The sequence below is a fragment of the Durio zibethinus genome, chromosome 7 (assembly GCF_047325235.1).
Source record: "Durio zibethinus cultivar Kanyao isolate XHJ-2024 chromosome 7, ASM4732523v1, whole genome shotgun sequence".
NCBI lineage: Eukaryota > Viridiplantae > Streptophyta > Magnoliopsida > Malvales > Malvaceae > Durio > Durio zibethinus.
This window is the reverse complement of record NC_143168.1, coordinates 9401825-9414088: the sequence shown is the minus strand read 5'-3', so window position 1 is coordinate 9414088 and position 12264 is coordinate 9401825.

The following is a 12264-nucleotide window of genomic DNA, read 5'->3' as shown; positions in this document are numbered from 1 at the left end:
GTTCATTCCCAGTCTAAGATCAGACCAGACCAAGGGTTACGGTAGCAGGATCGACAACACGTAGGGGGGACCGAGCCGATCCTAAGCTTGCACATTCTGCCTCTCCGGCTGGCTGAGCACCCGGATGCTCCTCTGATGGGTTGGCTTAGGCATACGGAGTTCATTCCATGTCTAAGCCCCAGTCAGACCGAGCGTTGTGGCAGCAGGACCGGTAATGGGATTGATAGCATGTAGAGGGGGATCGGGCTGATCCCTGGCTTACACATTATGCCTCTCCTACCGACCTCTCCAGCCGACTGAGCGCCCGCACGCTCGTTTCGTGGGTTAACTTAGGCATACGGAGTTCATCCTCAGTCTAAGCATACGGAGTTCATTCCCAATCTAAGATCGGATCAGATCGAGGGTTGCAGCAGTAGGATAGGCAGTACGCAGGGGGGATCGGGTCGATCCCTAGCTTGCGCATTCTGCCTCTCCGATCGACTGAGCACCCGCACACTCGTTTCATGGGTTGGCTTAGGCATACGGAGTACATTCCATGTCTAAGCCCTAGCCGGACTGAGAGTTGTGGTAGTAGGACCGACAAATGGGATCGATAGCATACAGAGGGGGACCAGGCTGATCCTCGACTTGCGCATTATCCCTTTCCAACCGGCTGAGTACGCACATTCTTGTTTCATGGGTTGACTTAGGCATACGAAGCTCATCCCCAGTCTAATCATACGGAGTTCATTCCCAGTCTAAGATCGAACCAGACCGAGGGTTGCGGCAGCAGGATCGATAGCACATAGGGAGGACCGGGCCGATCCCCAGCTTGCGCATTCTGCCTCTCCGACCTACTGAGCGCCCGCACGCTTGTTTCGTGGGTTGGTTTAGGCAAACGGAGTACATTCCATGTCTAAGCCCTAGCCGGACCGAGGGTTGCAGCAGCAAGATCAGCAGCGGGATCGATAGCACGCAGAGGGGGACTGGGCTGATCCCCAGCTTGCGTATTGTGCCTCTCCAATCGACCTCTCCGGTTGACTGAGCGTCCGCACGCTCGTTTCGTGGGTTGACTTAGGCATACGGAGTTCATCCCCAGTCTAAGCATACAGAGTTCATTCCTAGTCTAAGATCGGATCGAGGGTTGCGGTAGTAGGATCGACAGCACGCAGGGGGGACTGGGTCGATCCTCGGCTTACGTATTCTGCCTCTCCGGTCGGTTGAGCGCCTGTACGCTCATTTCATGGGTTGGCTTAGGCATAGAGAGTTCATTCCATGTCTAAGCCCCGGCCGGGCCGAGGGTTATGGTAGCGGGATCGAAAGCACGTAGAGGGGGACCAGGCGATCCCCGGCTTGTGCATTATGCCTCTTCAATCGGCTCAGTGCTTGCACGCTCATTTCGTGGGTTGACTTATGTATACAGAGTTCATTCCTAGTCTAAGATCGAACCAGATCAGACCAGATCAAAGGTTGCGGAAGCAGGATCGGTAGCACACAGGAGGGACCGGGTCGATCCCTGGCTTGCGAATTTTGCCTCTCCGGTCGGCCGAGCGCCCGCACGATCGTTTCGTAGGTTGTCTTAGGCATACGGAGTTCATTCCATGTCTAAGCATACGGAGTTCATTCCTAGTCTAAGATTTTGAGCAACAGTGCACATGCTGGGCTCGGGCTTGTGCTGAGGTCGTATTTTTTTCGCTCGGGGCACCATCGCCAGAGCATCATCGGAGAGCCTAACCGACGGCATTGGGCGTTCTGACGATTGGGGGGGTCGAGGGCTGTGCACACATGATGTGCGATGCGTACTGGTACTTGGCCCTTATATTGGCCCCCTATCCTTCATCAAACCTCGAGAACTCACACCCCCTTAAAGAGCATTTGAGATTTTATAGGTTTGCTGCCAGTAGCCATTAAAGTGTCTGAAATGGGGACACTTTTTTCAAACGGTCACAAAATCTTCTCCGGTTTGAGTTTTTAGCTGAATTTTTTTATGCATGCCAAAAAAAATACAAGGATCACCTCTACCAAATTTGGGGACAAAACACTTTCTAAAAAAAGTTTAAAAAACCCAAAAAGTTTTGAAAATCGTGAAAAATAGAAAACGGGTCGTCTTGTCATGAGATTTCACATGAAGGCTTAGGGGACCATTGTATGAATTTACAAGCCATAAAAATGGCATTGGCATGGCAGAAATATGAAGATATGCTTGAACCCACCTACCATTCGTTCAATCCCCGACTTACGCATCTTGCCTCTCTAGTCAACTGAGCGTCCGCACGCTCGTTTCGTGGGTTGACTTGGGCATACGGAGTTCATTCCCAGTCTAAGCATATGGAGTTCATTCCCAGTCTAAGATCTGACCGGGTCGAGGGTTGTGGCAGCAGGATCGACACCACGCAGGGGGGATTGAGCCAATCCCCGACTTACGCATTCTACCTCTCCGGCTGATTCAGCGCCCGCAGACTCATTTTGTGGGCTGGCTTAGGCATACGGAGTTCATTCCATGCCTAAGCCCTAGTTGGACCGAGGGTTGTGATAGCAAGACCGGCAACAGGATTGCTAGCACGCAGAGGGGGATCGGGCTGATCCTTGGCTTATGCATTATGCCTCTCCGGTCGGTTGAGCGCCCGCACGCTAGTTTCATGGGTTGACTTAGGCATATGGAGTTCATCCCCAGTCTAAGCATACGGAGTTCATTCCTAGTCTAAGATCGGATCAGACCGAGGGTTGCGGCAATAGGATCGGTAGCACGCATGACGGACCGGGTCGATCCCCCGCATACACATTCTGCCTCTCCGATCGGTTGAGCACCCGCATGCCCGTTTCATGGGTTGGCTTAGGCATGCGGAGTTCATTCCATGTCTAAGCCCCAGCCAGACCGAGGGTTCTGGCAGCGGGATTGGCAGCACGCAGAGGGGGACCGGGCCGAACCCCAGCTTACACGTTATGCCTCTTCGACTGGCTCAGCGCCCGCATGCTCGTTTCATGGGTTGACTTATGCATACGAAGTTCATTCCCAGTCTAAGATCAAACCAGACCGAGGGTTGCAGTAGTAGTATCGACAGTACGCAGAGGGATCCGATAGATCCACGGCTTGCGCATTCTGCCTCTTCGGTCGGCTGAGTGCCCGCACGTTCATTTTGTGGGTTGGCTTAGGCATACGGAGTTCATTCCCAGTCTAAGATTTTGAGCCACAGTGCACATGAAGGGCTCGGGCATGTGCTGGCGCCATATTTTTTTCGCCTGGGGCACCATCGTCGGAGCATCGTCGGAGAGCCTAACCGGTGGCATTGGGGGTTCTGACGATTAGGGGGGCCAGGGGGTGTGCACACATCATGTACGATGGGTGCTGGTACTTGGCCCTTATATTGGCCCCCTATCCCTCATCAAACCTCGAGAACTCACACCCCCTTAAAGAGCATTCTGCCAGTAGCCATTAAAGTGTCTAAAATGGGGATACTTTTTTCAAACGGTAACAAAATCTTCTCCACTTCGATTTTTTAGCTGAATTTTTTTGTGCATGCCAAAAAAAGTACAAGGATCACCCCTACCAAATTTTGGTACAAATCTCTTTCTGAAAAAATTTTAAAAAATCCCGAACCCCAAAAAGTTTCAAAAATTGTGAAAAATAGAAAACGGGTCGTCTTGCCACGAAACTTCACATGAACGCTTAGGGGACCATTGTTTTAATTTACAAGCCATAAAAATGGTATTGGCATGGTAGAAATATGAAAATGTGCTTGAACCCACTTACCACCCGTTCGATCCTCGACTTGCGTATCCTGCCTCTCTGGTCGGTTGAGCGCCAGCACGCTCGTTTCGTGAGTTGACTTAGGCATATGAAGTTCATTCTAATCTAAGATCAAACTGGATCAAGGGTTGTGGCAGCAGGATCGACAGCATGCAGGGGGGATTGGGCCGATCCGCGGCTTGCATATTCTGCCTCTCCGACCGGCTGAGCACCCGCACGTGCATTTTGTGGGTTGGCTTAGGCATACGAAGTTCATTCCATGTCAAAGCCCCAGCCAGACTGAGGGTTGTGGTAGTAGGACCGGTAGCGGGATCGACAGCACGCAAAAGGGGATTGAGCTGATCCCTGGCTTGCACATTATGCCTCTCCGATCGGCTGAGAGCCCGTACGCTCGTTTCGTGGGTTGACTTAGGCATACAGAGTTCATCCCCAGTCTTAGCATACGGAGTTCATTCCCAGTCTAAGATTGGATTGGACCGAGGGTTGCAGTAGTAGGATCGACAGCACGCAGGGGGATCGGGCTGATCCCCAACTTGCGTATTCTGCCTCTCCGGTCGGCTGAGCGCCCGTACGCCTGTTTTATGGGTTGGCTTTGGCATAGGGAGTTCATTCTATGTCTAAGCCCCAACCGAACTGAGGGTTGTGGTAGCAGGATCGGTAGCACGCAGAGGGGGACCAGGCCGAACCCCGACTTGCGCATTATGCCTCTTCGGTCGGCTCAGTGCCCGCACGCTCGTTTCGTGGGTTGACTTATCCATACGAAGTTCATTCCAGTCTAAGATCAGACCAAACTGTGGGTTGCAGTAGCAGGATTAACAGCACGCAGGGGGGACCCGGTCGATCTTGGGCTTGCGCATTCTGCCTTTCTGATCGGCTGAGCACCCGCACATTCGTTTCGTGGATTGGCTTAGGCATACAAAGTTCATTCCATGTCTAAGCATACGGAGTTCATTCCCAGTCTTAGATTCTGAGCCATGGTGCACATGCTGGGCTCGGGCATGTGCTGGTGCCACATTTTTTTCGCCCGGGGCACCATCGCCGGAGCATCGTCGGAGAGCCTAACCGACGACATTAGGGGTTTCAACGATTGGGGGGGCCGGGGGGTGTGCGCACATGATGTGCAATGGGTGCTGGTACTTGGCCCTTATATTGGCCCCTTATCCTTCATCAAACCTTGAGAACTCACACCCCCTTAAAGAGCATTTGATATTTTATAGGTTTGCTGCCAGTAGCCATTAAAGTGTCTGAAATGGGGACACTTTTTTCAAACGGTAAGAAAATCTTCTCCACTTCGAGTTTTTAGCTGAATGTTTTTGTGCCTACCAAAAAAAATACAAGGATCACCTCTACAAAATTTGGTGACAAAAATCTTTCTAAAAAAATTTGAAAAAATCTTAAACCACAAAAAATTTCGAAAATCATGAAAAATAGAAAACAGGTAGTCTTGCCATGAAACTTCACTTGAAGGCTTAGGGACCATTGTATGAATTTACAAGCCATAAAAATGGCTTTCGCACGGCAGAAATATGAAGATGTGCTTGAACCCACCTACCACCCGTTCGATCCCCGACTTATGCATCCTGCCTCTTTGGTTGACTGAACGCCCGCACGCTCGTTTAATGGGTTGACTTAGGCATACGAAGTTCATCCCCAGTCTAAGCATATGGAGTTCATCCCCAGTCTAAGCATACAGAGTTCATTCCCATTCTAAGATCGGACTGGACTGAGGGTTGCGGCAGCAGGATCGACAGCATGCAGAAGGGACTGGGTCGATCCTCGACTTGTGCATTCTACCTTTTCGGCCGACTGACAGCCCGTATGCTCATTTTATGGGTTGGCTTAGGCATACAGAGTTCATTCCATGTCTAAGCCCCAGCCGGACCAAGGGTTATGGCAGCAGGACTGGCGGTGGGATCGACAGCACAGAGAGGGGGATCGGGTTGATCTATGGTTTCCGTATTACGCCTCTCCGGCTGGCCTCTACGTCCGATTGAGTGTCCGCACACTCGTTTCATGAGTTGACTTAGGCATACAAAGTTCATCCCCAGTCTAAGCATACGGAGTTCATTCCCAGTCTAAGATCAGACCGGACCGAACGTTGTGACAGTAGGATCGGTAGCACGTAGGGGGGACCAGGTCCATCCCTAATTTATGTATTTTACCTCTCTGACCGACTAAGTGCCCGCTCGCCCGTTTCATGGGTTGGCTTAGGCATAGGGAGTTCATTCCATGTCTAAGCCCCAGTCGGACCGAGGGTTATGGTAGCGAGACCGGTAGCATACAAAGGGGGACCAGGCCAATCCCCGGCTTGTGCATTCTGTCTCTTCGGCCTGCTCAGTGCCCGTACGCTCGTTTCATGGGTTGACTTATGCATACGGAGTTCATTCCCAGTCTAAGATTAGATCAGACCGAGGGTTACTACAGTAGGATCGACAACAAGTAGGGGGATCGGGTCGATCCGCGGCTTGCGCATTCTGCGTCTTCGACCGGCTGAGCGCCCGCACGCTCATTTTATGGGTTGGCTTAGGCATACGGAGTTCATTCCATGTCTAAGCATACGGAGTTCATTCCCAGTCTAAGATTTTGAGCCACGGTGCACATGCTGGGCTCGGGCATGTGCTGGTTTCACATTTCTTTTACCCGGGGCACAATCATCCGAGCATCACCGGAGAGCCTAACCGGCAGCATTGAGGGTTTTGACGATTGGGTGGCCGGGGGGTGTGCACACATGATGTGCGATGGGTGCTGGTACTTGGCCCTTATATTGGGCCCCTATCCCTCATCAAATTTCGAGAACTCACACCCCCTTAAAGAGCATTTGAGATTTTATAGGTTTGCTGCCAGTAGCCATTAAAGTGTCTGGAATGGGGACATTTCTTTCAAACGGTCACAAAATCCTCTCCACTTCGATTTTTTTGCTGAATTGTTTTGTGCATAGCAACAAAATTACAAGGATCACCTTTACCAAATTTAGGGACAAAACTCTTTCTAAAAAAAGTTTAAAAAATCCCGAATCGCAAAAAGTTTTGAAAATCGTGAAAAATAGAAAACGGGTCGTCTTGCCACGAAACTTCACATGAAGGCTTAAGGGACCATTGTATGAATTTACAAGCCATAAAAATGGCAATGGCATGGCAGAAATAAGATGGGCTTAGACATGGAATGAACTCCCTATGCCTAAGCCAACCCACAAAACGGGCGTGCGGGTGCTCAGCCGATCGGAGAGACAGAATGCACAAGTCAGGGATCAGCTTGGTCCCCCTACGTGCTGCCAATCCTGCTGCTGTAACCCTCGGTCCAGTCTGATCTTAGACTGGGAATGAACTTCGTATGCCTAGAATGGGGATGAACTCCGTATGCCTCAGTCAACCCATAAAACGAGCGTGCGGGCACTCAGTCGACCAGGGAGGCAAGACGTGCAAGCCGGGGTCGAACGGGTGGTAGGTGGGTTCAAGCACATCTTAATATCTCTACCATGCCAATGAAATTTTTATGGCATGTAAATTCATACCATGGTCCCCTGAGCCTTCAAGTGAAGTTTCGTGGCAAGACGACCCGTTTTCTATTTTTCATGATTTTTGAAACTTTTTACGGTTCAAGATTTTTTAAAATTTTTTTAGAAAGATTTTTGTCCCTAAAATTGGTAAAGGTGATCCTTGTATTTTTGTTGGCGTGCACAAAAAAATTCATCTAAAAACTCGAAGTGGAGAGGATTTTGTGACCGTTTGAAAAAAGTGTCCCCATTTTCAGACACTTTAATGGCTACTGGCAGCAAACCTATAAAATCTCAAATGCTCTTTAAGGGGGTGTGAGTTCTCGAGGTTTGATGAGGCATAGGGGGCCAATATAAGGGCCAAGTACCAGCACCCATCATACATCATGTGCGCACAGCCCCCGGCCCCTCCAATTGCCGGAACCCCCAATGCCACTGGTTAGGCTCTCTGGTGATGCTCCAACGATGGTGCCCCGGGTGAAAAAAATGCGGCACCAGTACATGCCCGAGCCAACATGTGCACCGTGGCTCAAAATCTTATACTGGGAATGAACTCCGTATGCTTAGACATGGAATGAACTCCGTATGCCTAAGCCAACCCACGAAACGAGCGTGCGGGCACTCAATCGACCGGAGAGGCGGAATGTGCAAGTCGGGGATAGACCTGGTCCCCCCCTATATTCTGTCAATCTTGCTGCCACAACCCTTGGTCTGGTCCAATCTTTGACTGGGAATGAACTCTGTATGCATAAATCAACCCACGAAATGAGCATACGGGAGTAGAGCCGGTCGACGAGGCATAATGCGCAAGCCGGGGATCAGCCCGGTCCCCTTCTATGTGCTGTCAATCCCGCTGCCACAACCCTCTGTCCAGCTAGGGCTTAGACATGGAATGAACTCCCTATGCCTAAGCCAACCCATGAAATGAACGTGCAGGCGATCAGCCGATCGGAGAGGCAGAATACACAAGCCAGGGATCGGTCCGGTGCCCCTAGCGTGCTGCCGATCCTACTGCTACAATCGTCGATCCGGTCCGATCTTAGACTGGGAATGAACTCTATATGCTTAGACTGGGGATGAACTCCATATGCCTAAGTCAACCCATGAAACGAGCCTGTGGACACTCAGCCGATCGGAGAGGCCGGTCGGAGAGGCATAATGCGAAAGTCGGGGATTAGCCTGGTCCACCTTTGCGTGCTGCCGGTCCTGCTGCCACAACCCTCGATCCGGCTGGGGCTTAGACATGGAATGAATTCCGTATGCCTAAGCGAACCCACGAAATGAACGTGCAGGCGCTCAGTCGATCGAAGAGGCAGAATGAGCAAGCCAGGGATCGGCTCGATCCCCCCTGCGTGCTGTCGATCCTGCTACTGTAAACCTCGGTCCGATCTGATCTTAGACTGGGAATGAACTTCGTATGCTTAGACTAGGGATGAACTCCCTATGCCTAAGTCAACCCACAAAATGAGCGTGCGGGCACTCAGTCGACCAGAAAGGTGGGATGCGCAAGCCGGGGATCGAACAGGTTGAAGGTGGGTTCAAGCACATCTTCATATTTCTGTCGTGCCAATGCCATTTTTATGGCTTGTAAATCTCAAATGCTCTTTAAGGGGGTGTGAGTTCTTAAGGTTTGATGAGGGATAAGGGGCCAATATAAGGGCCAAGTACCAACACCCATTGTACATCATGTGTGCACACCCCCCAGCCCCTCCAATCGTCGAAACCCCAACGTCATCGATTAAGCTCTCCGACTATGCTCTGACTATGCTCTGGCGATGGTGCCCTGGGTGAAAAAAATGTGGCACCAGCACATGCCCGAGCCAAGCATATGCACCGTGGCTAAAAATCTTAGACTGGGAATGAACTCCGTATGCTTAGACATGGAATGAACTCCATAAGCATAAGTCAACCCATGAAATGAGCGTGCAGGTGTTGAGCCGATCGAAGAGGCATAATGCACAAGCCGAGGATCAGCCCGGTCCCCCTCTACGTGCTGCCGGTCTCACTACCACAACCCTCAGTCTAGCTGGGGCTTAGACATGGAATGAACTCCCTATGCCTAAGCCAACCCATGAAACGGGCGTACGGGCGCTCAGCTGGTCGAAGAGGCAGAATGCTTAAGTCAGGGATCGACTCGATCCCCACTGCATGCTATCGATCCTACTGCTGGTCCTACTGTCGCAATCCTCGATTTGGTCTGAGCTTAGACTGGGAATGAACTCTGTATGCTTAGACATGGAATGAACTCCGTATGCCTAAGCCAACCCATGAAACGAGGGTGTGGGTGCTCAGCCGACCGGAGAGGTAGAATACGTAAGTCGGGGATCAACCTAGTCCCCCCTGCGTGCTGTCAATTCGGATACCGCAACCCTTGATCCGGTCCAATCTTAGACTAGGAATGAACTCCGTATGCCTAAGTCAACCCATGAAACGAGCGTGTGGGCACTGAGCCAGCCGGAGAGGCAGAATGCATAAGTCAGGGATCGGCCCAGTCCCCCTCTACATGCTGTCGATCCCATTGCCACAACCCTCGATCCGTCTAGGGCTTAGACATGGAATGAACTCCCTATGTCTAAGCCAACCCACAAAATGGGTGTGCCGATGCTCAACCGACTGGAGAGGCAAAATGCATATGCTGGGGATCGGCCAGGTCCCCTCTGCGTGCTGCCGATCTTACTGTCGCAACCTTCGGTCCGGTTCGATCTTCGGCTGGGAATGAACTCCGTATGCATAGACTAGTCTCGTTGTCGGTCCTACTGCCACAACCCTCGATCTAGCTGGGGCTTAGACATGGAATGAACTCCGTATGCCTAAGCCAACCCACGAAACGAGCGTACTAGTGCTCAGCCGGTCGGAAAGGCATAATGAGCAAGCCAGGGATTAGCCCGATCCCCCTCTACGTCCTGTCGATCCCGCTGTAGGTCCTACTACCATAACCGTCAGTTCGACTAGGGCTTAGACATGGAATGAACTTCGTATGCCTAAGCCATCCCATGAAATGAGCGTACGGGTGCTCAGTCGGTCGAAGAGGCAAATGTGTAAGTCAGGATCGGCCCGATCCCCCTGTGTGCTATCAATCCTGCTGCCCAACCCTCGGTCCGGTCTGATCTTAGACTGGGAGTGAACTCCATATGCTTAGACTGGGGATGAACTCCGTATGCCTAAGTCAACCCATGAAACAAACGTGCGGGCGCTCAACCGACCAGAGATGCAGGATGCACAAACCGGGGATCAAACAGGTGGTAGGTGGGTTCAAGCACATCTTCATATTTCTGCCATGCCAATGCCATTTTTATGGCTTGTAAATTCATACAATGGTCCCCTAAGCCTTCATGTGAAGTTTCGTGGCAAGACGACCCGTTTTATCCCCTCTACGTGCTGTCGATCCCCCTCTGCGTGCTGTCGATCCCGCTGCCGGTCTAGCTGCCACAACCCTCAGTTTGGCTGGGGCTTAGACATGGAATGAACTCCGTATGCCTAAGCCAACACATGAAATGAGCGTACCGAGGCTCAGCCGACTGGAGAGGCAGAATGTGCAAGCTGAGGATCAACCCGATCCCCCCTGCATGCTGTCGATCCTGCTACTGTGACCCTTGGTCTGGTCTGATCTTACACTGGGAATGAACTTCGTATGCATAAGTCAACCCATGAAACAAGTGTATGGGTGTTGAGCTGGCCGAAGAGGCATAATGCACAATCCGAGGATCATCCCGATCCCCCTCTACGTGCTGTCGGTCCCGCTACCACAACTTTCGGTCTGACTGAGGCTTCGACATGGAATGAACTCCCTATGCCTAAGCCAACTCATGAAACAGGCGTGCGGGCACTCAGTCGGCCGAAGAGGTAGAATGCGTAAGCCGAGGATCGGCCCAATCCCCCTTGCGTACTGCCAATCCTGCTGTCGCAGCCCTCGGTTCGGTTTGATCTTAGACTGGGAATGAACTCCGTATGCTTAGACTGGGGATGAACTTCGTATGCCTAAGTCAACCCATGAAATGAGTGTACGGGCACTCAGTCGACCGGAGAGGCCGCCTGAAAAGGCATAATGCACAGTCGGGAATCAACCCGGTCCCCCTCTGTGTGCTGCCGATCCCGCTGCCGGTCCTACTGCCACAACCCTCGGTCCGACAGGGGCTTAGACATGGAATGAACTCCGTATGCCTAAGCCAACCCATGAAATGAGCGTGCGGGCGCTGAGCATGCCGGAGAGGCATAATGCGCAAGCCAGGCATCGGTCGGTCCCCCTCTGCGTGCTATCGATCCCGCTACCACAACCCTCGGTCCGGCTAGGGCTTAGACATGGAATGAACTCCCTATGCCTAAGCCAACCCACGAAACGAGTGTGCGGGCACTCAGCCGGTTGGAGAGGTAGAATGCGCAAGCTGAGGATCGGTCCGATCCCCCCTGCGTGCTGCCGATCCTGCTGCCACAACCCTCGATCCGATCCAATCTTAGACCAGGAATGAACTCCATATGCTTAGACTGGGGATGAACTCCATATGCCTAAGTCAACAAACGAAACGAGTGTGTGGGCACTCAGTCGACCAGAGAGGCAGGATGCGCAAGCCGGGGATCAAACGGGTGGTAGGTGGGTTCAAGCACATCTTCATATTTCTGCTGTGCCAATGCCATTTTTATGGCTTGTAAATTCATACAATGGTTGCCTAAGCCTTCATGTGAAGTTTCATGGCAAGACGACCCGTTTTCTATTTTTCATAATTTTTGAAACTTTTTACTGTTCAGAATTTTTTAAAATTCTTTTAGAAAGTGTTTTGTCCCCAAATTTGGTAGAGGTGATCCTTGTATTTTTTTTGGCATGCACAAAAAAATTTGGCTAAAAACTCGAAGTGGAGAAGATTTTGTGATCGTTTGAAAAAAGTGTCCCCAATTCAGACACTTTAATGGCTACTGGCAGCAAACCTATAAAATCTCAAATGCTCTTTAAGGGGGTGTGAGTTCTTGAGGTTTGATGAGGGATAGGGTACCAATATAAAGGCCAAGTACCAGCACCCATTGTACATCATGTGTGCACATCCCCCTGGCC